The following is an 18,390-nucleotide window of genomic DNA, read 5'->3' on the forward strand; positions in this document are numbered from 1 at the left end:
TCAAAACCAGCGATATCGCTAGCGACCCGTAGTAAGTTAATGAAGGACAGAACAGTGATCGTTCCGTCGTGCATTAACTCGTTCAAATGTGGATGGGAAATCCCTGTTCAAGTGCATTCTTTCCAATGCCCATCGCTCCAGTGTGTACCCAGCTTGAGAGAAAACGGTCTACTGTGAGGAGCCTGGACCTGGAGGGTTCATGACATCATCTTAGCTGTTAAGTAATCTTTGCACTGGAGTGACACATGTGGGGGCTGGATTGACATGTGAGGGGGCTTGAGTGTATTATGTGGTTTTATCTTTTTCAATTCAATGTATTTTAAGTGGACATAGATTTTTCAATTTACTTTTAGGTTGACCTGGCTTTTTCAATGTATTTAATTTGGATCTGTCTTTTTCAATGTATTTTATGTGGATCTGTCTTTTTCAATGTATTTTATGTGGACCTGGCTTTTAATGTATTTCATTTGGATCTGGCTTTTTCTGTATTTTACGAGGAACTGGCTTTTAGGTGGATCTATTTTTTTTCACCGTATTTAATGTGGATCTGGAATTTTCAATGTCGAATATGTATCTGGCTTTTTTAATGTATTGTATGTGGACCAGGCTTTTTCAATGTATTTCATTTGGATTACGCTTTTTCAATGTATTTCACAAGGAACTGGCTTTTTCAATGTACCTAACATAGGTAAACTTGTAGTATAACCAAAGTAAACTTGACACTATATAAGGATGTGTGTAGGCGGCATTTAGATGACTTGAAATTATTATTGTTTATTTATATGGCGCCACAAGTGTTCCGCAGCACCTTACAAAGTACATAAACAAATAGATTGATTTACAGTGACTTACAGTACAATTACAGGACATGGATAATATACATTGCTACATTCACGACCATAACACCCAGATAAGCAACAAGGCAAAGCAACCAAGTGTTAGGTGCCCTGGTAGAGAGTAAGAAGTAGATGAAGGTAGAGTAAGGAGATGTACAAGAGGGTAGAGGGCCCTGCTCATAGGAGCTTACATTCTAAGCGGGAGGGACAGACAACCAGGGGTGAAACAGATGGGGTAGGCAGGGAGGAAGGAGTATGTAGCAGCAAGTTAAGATGACAGCTGGTAGGCTTTGATGAAATAGTGGGTCTTGAGAGTCCGTTTGAAGGACTGTAGAGAGGTGGAGAGTCTGGGAAGCGGGAGAGAGTTCCAAAGGTGGGGAGCAGCGCGGGCAAAATCTTGGAGGCGGGAGTGGGAGGAAGTAATCAATTGGCATGAGAGGCGGCGTGCATTTGTTGAACTAAGAGGGCGGACAGGAGAGTGAAGGGAGATGAGATCAGAGATGTAAATGGGAGAAGAATGGCTGAGGGCTTTGTAAGTGAGTGTGAGAACCTTAAATTGGGTTCTAAAGGGGAAGGGGAGCCAGTGGAGGGCTTGTAGGAGAGGGGAGGCAGATGCAGAGCGTTTTGAGAGGAAGATGAGCCGAGCAGCAGCATTGAGGACAGACTGGAGAGGGGAGAGATGGGGAGGCCAGATAGGAGGTTACAGTAGTCCAATCTGGAGATGACCAATGAGTGTATGAGGGTTTTAGTGGCATCCTGGGTGAGAAAGGGTCTAATGTTGGAAATATTTTTAAGATGAAAGTGACAGGACAGTGAGAGATTCTGGATATGTGGTTTGAAGGAGAGGGAGGAGTCCAGGATAACTCCAAGACAGCGCACTTTAGGGCTAGAGGAGATAGTTGTGCCATCAATTGATAAAGAAATGGGGGAAGTGTGGTTATGTAGGGGGGAGGGAAGATGATTAGCTCAGTCTTAGACATATTATGTTTAAGAAATCGCTGGGACATCCAGGAAGAAATGGCAGAGAGACAGTTGGAGACACGGGTGAGGAGAGAGGGAGAGAGGTCAGGGGAGGAAAGGTAGATTTGAGTATCATCAGCACAGAGATGATATTGGAGGTCAAAAGAGCTGATGAGTTCACCTAGTGAGGATGTATAGAGTGAGAAAAGGAGAGGTCCAAGAACAGAACCTTGGGGAACACCCAGTGCAAGAGGCTGTGCGGGAGAAGAGGAGTCATGAGAGGAGACAGAGAAGGATCGGTCAGAGAGGTAGGAGGATAGCCAGGAGAGGGCAGTGTCACGCAGACAAAGGGAGTAAAGGATTTGCAGAAGGAGAGGGTGGTCCACAGTGTCAAAAGCAGCAGAAAGGTTAATGAGCAGAGAGTAGTGGCCCTTGGATTTACCAGCAATGAGGTCATTGCTGACTTTTGTGAGGGCAGTTTCAGTGGAGTGGAGAGAACGGAAGCCAGAATGAAAAGGGTCAAGGAGGGAATGAGAGGTAAGAAAGGTGGTAAGGCGCTTGAAAACAAACACGTTCAAGGAGCTTGGAAGCAAAAGGGAGAAGAGAGATGGGACGGTAGTTTGAGAGAGTGTTAGAATCAAGGGTTGTTTTTTTTAGTATGGGGGAGACAAGGGCATGTTTGAATGCAGACGGGACAGTGCCTGATGATAGGGAGAGATTAAAGAGGTGGGCAAGATGGGAGCAGGCAGGAGAGAGGTAGCGGAGAAGATGTGAAGGGATAGGGTCAAGGGGGGAGGTGGAAGGGGGGGGGGACTGGATGAGGGACATTACTTCCTCTCCAGATACAGGGAAGAAAGTTAGAGTTGGTAAAATTGAAGGAGAGGGGTGATCTGGGAAGAGAGGAGGTGGATAGCAGGGGGACTGGTGGGATATGATGTCCTGACGTATGGAGTCAATTTTAGATGTAAAGTAGGTAGCAAAATCAGGGGCAGAGAGCGTGGAGGGGAAGCGAGGAGGGGGTGGGCGGAGGAGGGAGTTGAAGAGACGTTGGGGATTTGAGGACTGAGAGGAGATGAGGTTCTTGAAATATGACTGTTTAGAGAGGGAAATGGCAGCACTGTATGATGAGAGCATAAATTTGAAATGGAGAAAATCACCCTTAGAGCGTGATCTTCTCCATTGTCGTTCGGCAGTTCGCGAACACTTTTGCAGGTATCTGGTGCATTTGGAATGCCAGGGTTGAGGTGTAAATCTGCGAGGGTGAATAGTGATCGCCGGAGCAACAGACTCCAGAGCAGAAGGGAGGTATTGTATAGAGAAATGGCTTGTTCAGGGCAGGAGAGAGAGAGGATAGGGGAGAGAAGTGAGTCAAGCTGGGAAGAAAAAGAAACGGTGTCGATAGCATCAATGTTACGCTTAGTGATAGTGGCCTTAGGAGGTAGAGGAAGGGAAGGAGAGAGGGATAGGTTAAAAGAGAGAAGGTGATGAGAGGGGGAATGGGGAATTGGAGTAATCAGAAATATCACAACGGTGAGTGAAGACCAGGTCAAGCGAATGTCCATTCACATGGGAGGGTGAAGAGGTCCATTGGCAGAGACCAAATGAAGACATGAGGGTGAGGAGTTTGGGGGCAGAGGCTTCTGTGGGGATATCAATAGGAATATTGAAGTCACCTAGGATAATAGAGGGAAGGTCAGAGGAGAGAAAGTGAGGAAGCCAGGAAGCAAAGGTGTCAATGAATTTGGAAGGAAGGCCAGGGGGACGGTAAATGACAGCTACTCTAAGGTGAACTGGTTGGAAGAGGCGTATAGCATGAACCTCAAATGTCGAGAAAGTAAGAGATGGTTCAGAGGGTAGGAGTTGGTAGAAGTAACCGGGGGATAGAAGGACCCCAACCCCACCACCATGGCGACCCCCAGGCCGAGGGGTATGAGAGAAGATGAGGCTCCCAGAGGAGAGAGCAGCAGGGGAAGTGGTGTCAGAGGGTGAAATACAGGTTTCAGTAATGGCTAGGAGATGCAAGTTTTTAGAGATGAAAAGGTCATGGGTGAGTACGAGTTTGTTACATACTGATCTGGCATTCCAGAGGGCACAGGATAGAGGGACAGTGCTTGTGGGAGAGATGTGAATTAGATTATTTGGGTTGCTGTAGCGAGGTGAGTTTAATATGGGTGGCCGAGATGAATGTAGTGGAGAGATTATGCGGGGACCAGTGCTGGGAAGGGAACCTGTAGGTGGTTGGCAGGGAGGGAGTTTAATATGATGGGGGTGGTATGGGGTGACATGGAGAGGGGGTTTGGAGGAAGGATTATCATTGGGGTAGTAGGACAAAGGAGGGGTAGAAGAGAATGAAAGTGTATTAGTGGGAGAGGAGAGGGAGGACGGCAGACAGAGGAGGGGAGATAGCGGTAGGAGGAGGTGGAGGAGACAAGGGGGAAATGATATAGGTGGAAAAAGGGGGTAGAGCAGAGTATTAGGTAGACAGTGAGTGGAGGGGGAGGTACACATGATAATGGTGTGGAAGAGTTGGGTAGAGGGAGGAAAACTAGATGTGGGAATAAAGTATGGGTGCAGAGAAGCAAGTAACAGTACAATGGAGGAAAATGTGCCTGCAAAATTTCCAAACTATTATTGAGCAGAGGAAAAGAGAAATGGAATATTAAAGTAAACTGAATTAAAAGACAGATGACAGTCTAGGAAAAGAAGAGAGGTGGGAAGATATTATTTCTAAGACATATACTAAAATTGGCACTGAATACAGTAAGCTATGAGTTGTTTGTGAAACGAGCGAGTCAGTACAAATATTAGCAGGTGTAAGTTCTTATAGTGAGCAAACAGAGGACAGTGAAGATTGCCCGGTGATGAAGACAGCAGTTGCTTGTAGTGTAGATATTGTGAACTTACATTTCTTGATTATACTTTGTCCATATGTTCTTGTTAAAGAATAGTTTAAGATTAGAGTAGTCTCCTTCAGTTTAATGCCAGTATAATGCCGAATTTGGTAAGAAATGCACTTTTACAAATTATGCACTTCTAATAATTATGCCCTACTCAGCCCAGGGGCCTTCAGCCTTCCTATGACCTTAGTCAGTGCTTGCATGTGTATGCAATGAATCCAATCATCCCCCAATACCCTCCCACTAATATGGCTAGCAATAAATGTCCTAACATAAACAGTGAATGCCACAAAGCTAAGAACTAGGTCTAGTAATCTATACACTTTTCAAATAATTCAAAATTAGATGATCTGCAGTAATGATGAGTTACCTAGTTTGCAGTTTTCTAGTTACCTAGTTTTCAGAACTTGTTTACTTTGGTTCTTTTGACAGGATTCATCAGAAGCAAAGTAAATGAGTTCTGAAACATTGAAATCTATTGGGGTCTCACAGAAATTTATTTCAAGTCGTTTGAGTGCCGCCCATACACACCCTTGTACAGATTCCGCTCTCCCGGAGGGAACGGTAAACAAGGAAGGCACTGACGCTAATTACTAAGGGAGCAGAGGAGAGTATATATATATATATATATATATTTATTGCTATAGTAAATTTTAATCTGGTTGCAGGGCATGCCCAGACTTGTCTTGCCTAAGGCCCCAGTGGGTCTTAATCCGGCTCTGGGGTCTATTCATGTAAAACATGAACTGGTTACCAAAAATATCACTATATATCACATCACATTAATGCGATATATAGTAATGTTTTGTAGCCATTCATCTACACTTACCTGGCTGACGTTTTCCTCTGTAAACTGCCCCTCCATGAGAGTCGGATACGTCTTCTTTATACTGCCTATGCATCTGGGAGCATCAGGTCACCTCAAACCTGCTGTAAAAGACACTGGTCTACAGGGGATGGAGCCAGCGCCGGGCAGAGAAGTATTCAACTTCCCTGCTTTTTTAGTTTCCCTTTACAGATTACTCCATCCTGAGATAGCGAATCTGTACTGAGCTGAGCTTTCAGTTGTTCTATGAATCTCACTCACCATACAAAACGATGGTGATATATTGCATACAGGAAGCAGGGGTGCCGCCGAAGTAGGAATGACCTTCTCCACGGTGACCCACTCTACAAATTGACAAAGCAGAGAAAAGCCCTGTTTTTTTTTAGCTAAACAGGCCTTTGCGCTGCTCTATGAATAGACCCCTTGGACTCTATTAATTAGTTAAAAAAAAGCCCCAGGCAACAATAAGTTTCATATTTGAAAATATTTTTGGTACTTCCGTATCTTTGCGGCCACCTGCAGGCTACGCTACTTACGTATCTTCACTGACTAGTGGAGATATGTCATATGTGGGGTTGAGTGTGTTCGGCGGCTAAAGAAATGTGGCGAACGCGGGGGGATGAAATAGGGACAGAACAGTGGGGGAGAGAACAGATATATCGTGTTTCGTCGGCACCGAAATACAGTAGGGTGCGGCGTTGAAATACATTAGCAAGAGTCAGTAGTGTAAGTAGTACAGTACCTTACGTAGTGGCTAAGCAAGTTACATAGCGGGGGCCGCAAAGATACGAAAGTACAACATTTTTTTTTTTTTTTTTTTATGTAAGCAGTTTTATAGTAATTAACCAGTTTATGGATGTATATAAGCTGTCTATCTCGTTTTTATAGATTTTTTTTGTAGGGGGCGCCATTTTCCATTTTGCCCTGGGCGCCCAAACCCCCTAGGCAAGCAGTTTCTGTCCTACATGACTGTACAGCAGAGAGGCAGTAACACAGACCGTAGTAAGCTAGCCTAGTAGGAGTGTGAGATTCCTATAGCTGTGCCCAGCAGCAGCACACGCCCTATCCTCACTATCTATCCTCTACCATCATGTGCTGCTGCTGTCTTATATCCAAGTTTGTCAGTAGAGCGTATCCCGGTCGCCTCCCCCTCCTCCAGGCTCCGGCGTCTTTTGTTCTCCTGCTTCTGCTGTCTCACTGCTAAGCTGCACTCACTGCTGGCCGACCCTCAATCGCATGACGTCAGAGCGCTGGCAGCGGGGTGACGTCACGAAGCGTGAACCGCAAGCGGCCTCGGGTCACTGGGGCGGTTTGTGTCCCGATCCTTTACCCCGATGTTACCGGTGACAAAGGCGAGGAGAAGGAGCGGAGGTCCCTGACCCCGATACAGCCACACCGATCCTACCAACAGGTGGCCATCATTGCTGTGGGCGGCTATGTGTGTGTACATTTATCTGTGTGTACAGTTATCAGTTAGAGATGGGTGTGTGTGTACAGTTACATGCAGCACATACTAGAGAGTCAGCATCCTGCCGGGCATAGTTGTTGTCAGGGGGATGGAGGCAGTGAGTATTGGGGCACAGGTTACAGTCACAGTTATGTTTCTATTCCTCTGCACATAGTACCCAGTGCTCAGCATCGCTGCCTGACTTATTGGTATTAATTATGCATTGATGTAACAGGCTCCTCCTGTAAGGTGTATCTGTAATGTTTATGCTTTGCCCTAGATGTTTATGCATTTGTATATTTTTTGTTTACTATCACAGGAATATGAAATGCCTTATGTTTTATCATTTCTCATAGGTTACTGCTCTTGTACACATTTTATGTTTTAATCACAGGATAATGAAATGGTTTATTGACTATATGGTAAAAGTTCAGAACAGGAGGTACATTACTTTTACCAGAGAAATATGTGCTAAAAGCTTACATACTCTAGGTTAGATTACGAGTTTGCTTAAATAATTAGTGTACCCCATGTCCTGAACTTTTACAGACAATTTTATGCTCATTAGATAATACTAGATGTTTTAGATTCCTAGAAGAAGTAACTGATACATAATGACTTTTTAGAACTACATAGTGAGTTTTTTTTTTTTTGTTTGCTCTGTAAACAAAGATTGTAGATTGTGGAAATGTTTGAGTGATGAGAGTCTGGGCAAACAGAGGAGATTAAAAGGCTGACAGTAATTGCTGAGCTATAAGGAATGAAACAGAAACATTAGCTGCTGCTAGGTTAGCACATAATGGTCAGCAGAAAATTCGGTACTTCCTCATCTTTGCGGCCCCCTACTGGAGGCGCTGGTTACGCTACTACGTATCTTCACTCGTCCAGTGAAGATACGTAAGTAGCGTAAAGATCAGCCAGTGTCCAACGTCATTCCCTACCATCCAAGTGGGCATGGAGGGGGGAATATATCCTTGTGGCGAGCGAAGCGAGCCCGCAAGGGGACGAATGGTATTTCCTCATCTTTACGCTACTTACGTATCTTCACTGACAAGTGAAGATACGTAAGTAGCGTAACCAGCGACTCCAGCAGGGGCCGCAAAGATGAGGAAGTACCGAAAGTTCTTTATCTTAAGTAAAAATAACAACAGAAGCAGTTTAAATATGTACCAGGGTTGTCTTAACAGCAGTGTGGGCCCTGGGCAAAGCAATGCACTGGGGCCCCTACCCATCCATTCACAGGAAAAAATGTTTAAATGGTCAATAAAATTAAACCCTCCTGCATGCCCATCAGATCTCCCACACATGCAGAGAGACTCTGGACCTCACTCAGACCCAGTCGCAAGCTCTGAGCGCTCGCAACCGGGTCGATGTCTTGGTCCTGCGCACGCGCAGTGGCCGCACTGCGCATCCACAAGCCCCGGAGCGAGAGAGAAATTCTCTTGCTCCGCAACTCACTACAAAAGGGGCGGCTGTTGATGTTGATCGACAGCTCGGCCCGTTTTGTAGGCGGGGCGGGGGGGTGGCTACACAAATGGAGGCGTTCCCAAGCGAAAGCCTGCTGTTTTGTTTGTCGGCCGCACTGACATCAGCATCGATGTCAGTGGGGAGTTTCCTGCTCGATCAGAGCAGGAAGCTCCCTGGGGCTTGCGGTTGCCGAGACCCAACCTTAGGGTCTCGTCGCAAGCCCCGATGATCGTGATGGTCTTGACCATCGCAACTGTCACCCTGGTCGGTCGCTAAGCTGTTGGTGGTAACCCACAGCTTAGCTAGTGACCAGGAGGCCTCACTTCTTGCGAGTTGAGTACTCACTGAGGTGAGTACTCGTCCCTGGGGGGGGGGGTGATGGGGATGGGGTGGGGGGAGGTTAGATCAGAATACAGTGCACCGGCGGCTGGCTTATAAAAATATCACAAATTTACCAACTGGGTGGGTTGGTGGGCCCCTACAAGCTTCGGGCCCTTGGGCAACTGCCAAATGGAAGAGATGGCCCTGTATACAGCCATTGCCAAAAGTTTTGAGAATGACACAAGTATTGGTTTTCACAAAGTTTGCTGCTTCAGTGTTTTTAGACCTTTCTGTCAGATGTTACTATGGTATACTGAAGTAAAATTACAACCGTTTCATGTGTGTCAATTTGCTCGATTCTATTGATCGCGAAGTAAATAGCGCCAGAAGGGAGCTCCCGGCGCTATACAATTCAGCGCGTTGGTAAGGATTTCTCGCACCCCTCCAGAAATCCGACAAAACTACAGACGCGATGCTGTTTAGTGCCCTTAGCATCGGGAAAACAGCATCGCACTGGGAAATTTAGTAGGAGAACGCCCGTTCTTGCGACTAAACACCCCGTTTAAGGCACGAGGGGCGGCAGAACGGGCATTCCCTGAAATAACTGTGCACAGAATTGAATAGCGCTGGCAAGTGCTCCATCATGCTGGAAAAGGCATTGTTCATCACCAAACTGGTCTTGGATGGTTGAGAAAAGTTGCTCTTGGAGGATGTTTTGGTACCAATCTTTATTCATGGCTGTGTTCTTAGGCAAAATTGTGAGTGATCTCACTCCCTTGGCTGAGAAGCAACCCCACACATGAATGGTCTCAGGATGCTTTACTGTTGGCATGACACAGGACGAAGACTTGGAGGATGGCATGGTGTCAAGAAGGGCAGCAAAGAAGTCACTTCTCTCCAGGAAAGAACATCAGGGACAGACTAATATTCTGCAAAAGGTACAGGGATTGGACTGCTGAGGACTGGGGTAAAGTTATTTTCTCTGATGAATCCCCTTGTCCGTAGAATGAAAGGTGAGCACTACCATCAGTCCTGTGTCATGCCAACAGTAAAGCATCCAGAGACAATTCATGTGTGGGGTTGCTTCTCAGCCAAGGAAGTGGGCTCACTCACAATTTTGCCTAAGAACACAGCCATGAATAAAGAATGGTACCAAATCATCCTGCAAGAGGAACTTCTCCCAACCATCAATGAACAGTTTGGTGACGAACAATGTCTTTTCCAGCATGATGGAGCACCTTGCCATTAGGCAAAAGTGATAACTAAGTGGCTTGGGGAACAAAATATTTACATTTTGGGTCCATGGCCAGGAAACTCCCTTGACCTTACTCCCATTGAGAACTTGTGGTCACTCCTCAAGAGGCGGGTGGACAAACAAAAACCCATAAATTCTGGCAAACTTCAAGCATTGATTAGGTAACAATGGGCGGCCATCAGTCAGTATGTGGCCCAGAAGTTGATTGACAGCATGCCAGGCGAATTGCAGAGGTCTTGAAAAAGAAGAGTCAACACTGCAAATATTGACTCTTTGCATAAACTTAATGTAATTGTCAATAAAAGCCTTTGACACTTATGAATGCTTGTAATTTTACTTCAGTATACCATTGTAACATCTGACAAAAAGGTCTTTAAAAACACTGAAGCAGCAAACTTTGTGAAAATCAATACTTGTCATTCTCAAAACTTTTGGCTATTGCTGTAATTCACAGAGCATCGCTGATTATGATTTTCCAAACCTCTTGTTTAATTCTTTTCCACCTAACTTCACTGCAAACTTTGAAAAAAAAAAAAAAATAAGGTTTACAGATCTTATTCTATTGCCTCAATTCATTTTTCTTTTACCATGTATTATCCAAGTGTGAGTTAATGACATGTGGCATTAAAGCCTATTACCGAATCAAGTGTTCTATGTTTAGAAGGTTATATTTATTCTGAAACCTGCTCTCTAAGGCTCTATGTAATTTTGGAGCATGTTGGTAGTGTATGTGTTATTTGTCTCATGCATGCTTTATTGTTTTTACCTGTAAACAACTGTAGCAAATATGTGCTTATGTATAAAGTGATCATTTTGTTCTGCCTGCTAAACTTAAATTCAGTTAATTGCGCATTAGATTTAAATGTAAATTTATAGCTGCATGTACACTAGTTATGTCTATAAAGTGCTTATGTTTTTGTGAGTCCCATAAATACAAGTAGTGAGTGCATCAGATTATGTTCACAATGTTATAGACATTTACCAATAGAAGAGTATATGGATGCCTCAGGCAAACATCAGTTTCATTACCCCTATGGAGTGTTCATAACAAGCACTACAAAAAGCAGGTTAGTTATTATAATATATTAACCACTTAACTGAAATTTTTTTTTCAGTTACTGAATCAGAAATTGTAGTCTCTCTTTTTTTATAATTTACTTAGACCAATAACAGCTATTTAGCATTGCCCACAAACCCTCCCCCACCCCCCCATGGCATTACCCCCTCTGTCTATATGTCCTCACTGCAGCATTGCCTCCCCCATGTCAGTTATAGTCAGTGCTTAAAGTGGTCCTAGAGAAGTGATGGAACTTACCCCCCACCCTCGGCGGGTTTTTTCTTAAAATGGACAGTGCGCCGTAAAAAGGGGGTGGTCTTAAGGGGCGTGGTTACACAATAGAATTCCCAATTCAAATTACGCCACACAGTAGCACAATCTTGATTCACATTACGCCACATAATAGTGTCCCTTATTCTTGTATGACACACAGCAGTGCCCCTTTTACACAATGCCCATATTTGTGCCCCTTATACACAATGCCCACAGTATTGGTGCCCCTAATACACATAATGCCCACAGCAGCAGTGTGCCTTATACAATGCCCACAGCAGTAGTGCCCCTTACACATAATGCCCACAGCAGTAGTGCCCCTTACACATGCCCACAGCAGTAGTGCCTCTTATGCAATGCCCATTGTAGTAGTGCCCACAGTAGTGGTAGTGCCCCTTATGCAGTGCTCACAGTAGTGGTAGTGCCCCTTATGGAGTGCCCACAGTGGTAATGCCCCTTATCCAGTGCCTCCAGGAGTGGTGCCCCCTATTCATTGCCCCAGGAGTGGTGCCCCCTGTAGAAGTAATGCCCCCTAAAGTAGTGCCCCCTATAGTAGTGCCAATAGTAATGCCCCCCAGTAGTAGTGCCCCTGAGTAAATGCCCCCAGAATTTATGCCCCCAATATGAAGCCGCTTGCGCAAACCCCCCCACCCCCATAAAAAACAAAAACACTACTTGCCTTAAGCACGGCTCCTGCGTCCGCTGCCTCCGGTCCTCCCGGCTGCTCCTCTGAACTATGGGAGAGAAGTCATGACGTCTCTCCCATAGTGCCCATGGGGGAAGCCGGAGCTCACGAGTGACAAAATCTCAGCGGGTGCCCGGCAAATGGAGCCTCCCTGCGGCGCCAGGCTGAGGTGGATCGGAGGAGGCGGAACTGGTTCCGTCTCCAAGTAGAAGTGACTGGACGCAGTTCCGCCCCATTCCCACTTTAACCCCTGGTTATAGCATTTCCCACCTCGTATCCAAATATCTCCATTCTAATATGACCCCCACCGGCAATAGATCACCCCTCAGTTACATTAATGCCTCCCTCTCTGGCAGAGTGGATCATGTTTCAGTTGGACTTATCATCAGCCCCCTGCGGCAGCTGATCTCTGCATTCACAGAACTAATTTTCTCTTAAAATTTCATGGCACGGAGGAGGAGGAGGGCATTGTCAGAGAAAGGCCATTCTGTTGCAGTTGTATCCCATTTTATTTAAGTGATTAAGTCCAAGTATTTGGTCCAATTATCAACAGAGTATAGATTGAATTTTTAAGCAGCTAATAGGTGTTTGTTTTTGTAAAAATATAAATTACCGTGACAGGCAACCGCAGTCACATGGCACATGATGTGATGAGCAGAGAGGCTTTGGAATGTCGTTCTTGGCTCCATCTGCTCTGTGCACTAAAATCCTCCCCTTTCTGCCATCACGTGTGTGTGTGTGTGTGTGTGTGTGTGTGTGTGTGTGTCTGTCTCTGACGCCAAGAAAAATTACTATCCAATGCATTTTTAGAAGGTACTTTGTTTTCTAATTTAAAGAGAAAATAAAAACGCAAGGTGGCTTTGAACAGCAGTATTAAACTTTTCTAGGGAATTTATTATAGTTGACAATCTGTTTAGCTTAAATGTATTAGCAGCCATAAATAATATGGTGTTGTAATTAAAGAGCAGTTGCATTAATGTAAGCACACTGTTGTTGTATGTTTGCATTACATGAAGGTAAAAAAAAGCGTGTCTATGGAATTTGCACAAACATTCCTAAGATAAGCTACATTCCCGAGCCACTTAAAGAAAAACATAGAACTTTATATTAAATCTTTTTTTTTTTTGTCTTTTCCCAACATACTTTAACATGGGTCACTACAAAATTGTTTGCTAAAGATTAAGCTAAATATGTAAAAACATGTATTTCTTTTTTTTTTTTTTTTTTAAATCTCAGGGAGTGTAGCTCTGCAAATATGGTAGGTTAATTGATTTCTGACAAAATGATCCCTTCTCTATTTGTATTCTGGGTATGTGATTGTTTATACATTCATTAAAGCATTGCCTAATATATTGACGCTATTTAAATAAAGGTTACTAGAAAAATAGATCCACATTTAGTTATATTAGTTTAAAACAGAGAATATCAATTTTATTTTTCATTGAGTGTATAGTACATAATATAGGTCTGTTATTTTGGTACTTTGCTTTTCTAGATATCCTACATGGCAGTGGGATACTGAATTGTTCAGCCACCATCTATATTGCGGAATCGGTAAGTACACTGCATCCGGAAAGTATTCACAGCGCTTCACTTTTTCCACATTTTGTTATGTTACAGCCTTATTCCAAAATGGAATATTCATTTTTGTCCTCAAAATACTACACACAATATCCCATAATGACAACGTGTAAAATGTTTTTTGAGATTTTTGCAAATTTAATTAAAAAAACAAACAACAAAGTAATCACATGTATATAAGTATTCACAGCCTTTGCCATGAAGCTCAAACTTAAGCTCAGGTGCATCCTGTTTCCACTGATCAACCTTGAGATGTTCATACAGCTTAATTGGGAGTCTAACTGTGGTAAATTCAGTTGTTTGGACATGATTTTGAAAGGCATACACCTGTCTATATAAGGTCCCACACTTGACAGTGCATGTTAGAGCACAAACCAAGCATGAAGTCCAAGGAATTGTCTGTAGACCTCCGAGACAGGATTGTCTCGAGGCACAAATCTTGGGGAAGGGTACAGAAAAAAATCTGCTGCTTTGAAGGTCCCAGTGAGCACACTGGCCTCCATCGTCCGTAAATGAAAGAAGTTCGGAACCACCAGGACTCTTCCTAGAGTTGGCTGGCCGTCTAAACTGAGCGATCGTGGGAGAAGGGCCCTAGTCAGGGAGGTGACAAAGAACCCGATGGTCACTCTGTCAGAGTTACAGCATTCCTCTGTGGAGAGAGGAGAACCTTCCAGAAGGACAACCATCTCTGCAGCAATCCACCAATCAGGCCTGTATGGTAGAGTGGCCAGACGGAAGCCACTCCTTAGTAAAAAGCACGTGGCAGTCCGCCTGGAGTTTTCCAAAATGCACCTAAAGGACTCTCCGACCATGAGAAGCAAAAGATTGAACTCTTTGGCGTGAATGCCAGGCGTTATGTTTGGAGGAAACCAGGTACCTCTCATCACCAGACCAATTCCATCCCTATAGTGAAGCATGGTGGTGGCAGCATCATGCTGTGGGGCTGTTTTTCAGTGGCAGGAACTGGGAGACTAGTCAGGATAGATGAACGATGAATGCAACAATGTACAGAGACATCCTGGATGAAAATCTGCTCCAGAGCGCTCTTGACCTCAGACTGGGGTGACTGTTCATCTTTGAGCAGGACCACGACCCTAAGAACACAGCCAAAATATCAACTGAACGGCTTCAGGACAACTCTGTTAATGTCCTTGAGTGGCCCACCCAGAGCCCAGACTTGAATCCGATTGAACATCTCTGGAGAGATCTGAAAATGGCTGTGCACCGACGCTTCCCATCCAACCTGATGGAGCTTGAGAGGTGCTGCAAAGATGAATTGGCGAAACTGCCCAAGGATAGGTGTGCCAAGCTTGTGGCATCATATTCAAAAAGATTTGAGGCTGTAATTGCTGCCAAAGGTGCATCAACAAAGTATTGAGCAAAGGCTGTGAATACTTATGTACATGTGATTTTTTTAGGTTTTTTTTTTTTTTTAAATTAAATTTGCAAAAATCTCAAACTTTTTACATGTTGTCATTTATGGGGCATTGTGTGTAGAATTTTGAGGACAAAAATCAATTTATTCCTTTTTGAAATAAAGCTGTAACATAACAAAATGTGGAAAAAGTGAAGCGCTGTGAATACTTTCCGTATGCACTGTATGACCGCCGGACGTCAGGCTGGCGGTTGAAATGTCGACGCCGGCAGCCCAATGGTTAAATATCCTGACAGCAGAGGTAAGTAGGTTATCCCTACCCCTTTCTCCCCCCTTACCCTAACCTCCCCCCAGGGGTGTCTAAACCTAACCCCCCCCCTTCCCATGCCCTAAACCTAACCCTGCAGGTGAGAACCTATCCCTAACCTCCCCCCGGGGATGCCTTACCCTAACCCCCCTTCCCCTAGCCAACCTCCCCGGGGGTTTGCCTAACCCTAAGTCCCCCCGGGACTCCCTAAACCTACCCCCCTACCGCGGCTAAGAGGTCCCGACGCCCGGCTTACCTTCGTTCGGTATGCCGGGCGTCGGGATTTCGGCGGGTGGATAATGATAGGCGTCAGGATTCCTATGCCTATCATTAGTCCCATGCCAGTTTTTGACAGTCGGGAATCCGGCGATCGTCACTTCCTGACTACATACCCTATATTACCAGAAAATATAATGCTGTGTCTTTTAATATACGCTTTTTACAGCAAGTGCTCCTCAATCATGCAACATAGCACATGCAGCTCAGTCTCTTTCCCTCTGGAGACGGAGTTACAAAGTGCCATGTTAGATTTTTTTTTTTTGTATTTTTTTTTTTTGCTGGGTCTAAAGGGTTCGGGTATGGGAGACCGGCAGTCGGCATGTCAGCTGTCAAAATACTCCCGACAGGAGGTAGGTAAGTATACTAACCCCCCCCTTCAGCCCCTAACCCTAACTTTCTGCATCTTAACTCTTAACGCTCCCGGTTAGTGCCTAAACCTAACCCACCCCCCTTAGTGCCTAACCTTAAACTCCCCCTATTGATGCCTAATCCTAACCTCCCACCCCCGCAGCCTAACCCTAACTCTCTGTCAGGTTGCGGCCTAGGATCGGCCATTACTCCCCTGATCTCTAGAGCGGTCAGATGCCAGGTGCGGCGGCGAGTGATGCGCTGAGGATTATACCTAGGGTCTGCAAGGACATCCATGTGTTCGCTCCATGATTTGGTTTCTGCGGTTGCCGTCATAGACGCAGCCATGACAGTCTGTTTTCACCTGACTAACCCTTTACCCAATGGTAGCATTGGTTGCCATCAGCTGACAGTGTCCTCCAATGGACTGCTACCATGGACAATAGGAAGTTGCCTGTACAATGTTACTTCCAGTGTTAACTTGCTGTTGCAGGGTTCCAAGCTCCGTTCCTTCTAATGACTTTTTTCCTAGTGCTTTCCATGGTGTATGTACTCAGAACGTCTTCTGAGCACAATCTATTAAGAGTCATCTTCTGTGCTAGCTCCGCGGCTGAATCCCCAGCGTGTGTACTGAGTTCATCATTCAAGTACAATCTTGTGATACCATTCTCCTGTGCTGCATCTGAGGTCACAGTGTGTGTGCTTAGTACATAATTCAAGTGCCCACTCAATATACCATCTCCTGTGCCGTCATTGCGACTGAAACCACCAAGTATGTTCTCTGTACATCACTTCAGTACAATCCTCCAATATCTCTCTCCTGTGCTTGCCCTGTGGTAGTGTTCTTCCATTTTTTCCCACATATGCCGTATACCTGACCAAAGGTCCACGACCTGCCTACTGGGTGCAGCTTAAGTTCAAATCCCGCTTGGAGAGGTCACTGGTGAACACTTCCCAGTAGATTAGACCTCTCATCTCTAATTATGAAAATTTTATTTGCTCTTTCAAGAGAATTTTCGATGAGCCAGACCGGACTGCATCAGCTTCTTCTGATCTCCTTCGAGTTCGACAAGGGACACGTACAATGGGGCAGTATGTGGTTCAATTCCAGACAATTGCTTCTGAAATAAAGTGGAATGATGAGGCAGCATTTCTTCATGGATTAGCTGAAAGACTGAAGGATGAATTGGCCTTTCGAGATGTTCCTGACTCTTTATCAGAAGTGATATCATTATCTATCAAGATAGACTTGCGACACAGAGAACGGCAGGTTAGTAAAGGGCATAAAGATCATTTCAAATATCGATTTCTGCCAGCTGTATGTTCTTCTTCTCCTGCACCAGCTATAGAAGAACCTATGCAGATCAACAAGTCTCTGTAACACCGGCTGAACGGACCCGCCGATTTTAGAACAAGCTTTGCTTCTACTGTGCAGCCCCTGATCATATTCTTATATTTTGTCCTCTCCTCTTGGGAAATGAGAAACCCTAACGCTCTGGAAGTGTCCGTTTGGGGGTGTTAACCAAGTCTTCCCATTTGATGGATAGTCTTCTACTGATGTCTTTTTGTTTTAAGACTCGGACAAAAAATATTAAAGCCTTGGTGGACTCAGGAGCTGCTGGATATTGTATTTCTGAAACTCTTACACATGAACTAGGGATCCCAGTTCTTCATCTTCCAAACAAGTTTGCTCTTTCTTGGATGGATGGCAATGTTATCCTCGGAGACATTATATCGTCAGTTACTCTACCTGTTTCACTTCGAGTAGGTTGCCTACATCAAGAGGAGTTAGCATTCCTGGTCTTGCCTAAGACTCCCCATGCTCTAGTTTTAGGTCTGCCTTGGTTGAATACGCACAACCCCTAGCTGGACTGGTCCACCATGCATGTTCTTGCCTGGGGATCCAATTGTTTTCACCAGTGTCTTCCTCGTGTTCCAATACGAACCCAACAAGTCTCTACCGAATCCTCCTCAAAGCTTTCTGTGTCAATTAAGTTCTAAACCAGATATTAGTCTACCCAAACCATATAAAAATTTCGATGTGAACAAGCTGTGGACAAATTGCCTCCCCATCGCCCTTGGGACTGTAGCATCGATCAAATCTCTAGGCAGTTGCCACCTCGTGGCTGTATCCTCTTTCGGTTCCGGAAACAGCGGCTATGTCCGACTACATAAAAGAAAACCTAGCCAAGGGTTTTATAAGATCATCTTCCTCTCCTGCTGGGGCCAGATTTTTTTTTGTCGAGAAAAGAGATGGAGGTCTCAGACTACCTTCATATACTACCCTGGGTGCTCAATCAAATCACCTTAAACAATAGGTATACTTTGCCACTAATCTCGGAGCTTTTTGACAAGGTTCGTGGAGCATCCATTTTCATTAAATTGGATCTCCGGGGAGCCTACAATTTAATTCGTATTAAGACAGGAGATGAGTGGAAAACCGCTTTTAATACGCAAGATGGCCATTATGAATACT

At 44.7% G+C, this 18,390-nt stretch overlaps 1 protein-coding gene across 1 annotated transcript in view; it reads left to right on the plus strand.

Annotated features, from left to right (window-relative positions):
- The first annotated feature begins 6,771 nt into the window (after positions 1–6,771).
- MPDZ (multiple PDZ domain crumbs cell polarity complex component) overlaps positions 6,772–18,390 on the plus strand; it is a 229,645-nt gene continuing 218,026 nt past the window's right edge. Inside the window, exon 1 of the mRNA XM_088472634.1 lies at positions 6,772–6,930. The gene's annotated coding sequence lies outside the window, so the exon portion shown is untranslated. The remainder of the gene's footprint in view (positions 6,931–18,390) is intronic.

Source organism: Taudactylus pleione, unplaced genomic scaffold (genome assembly GCF_031769625.1).
Source record: "Taudactylus pleione unplaced genomic scaffold, aTauple2 ptg000127l, whole genome shotgun sequence".
NCBI lineage: Eukaryota > Metazoa > Chordata > Amphibia > Anura > Myobatrachidae > Taudactylus > Taudactylus pleione.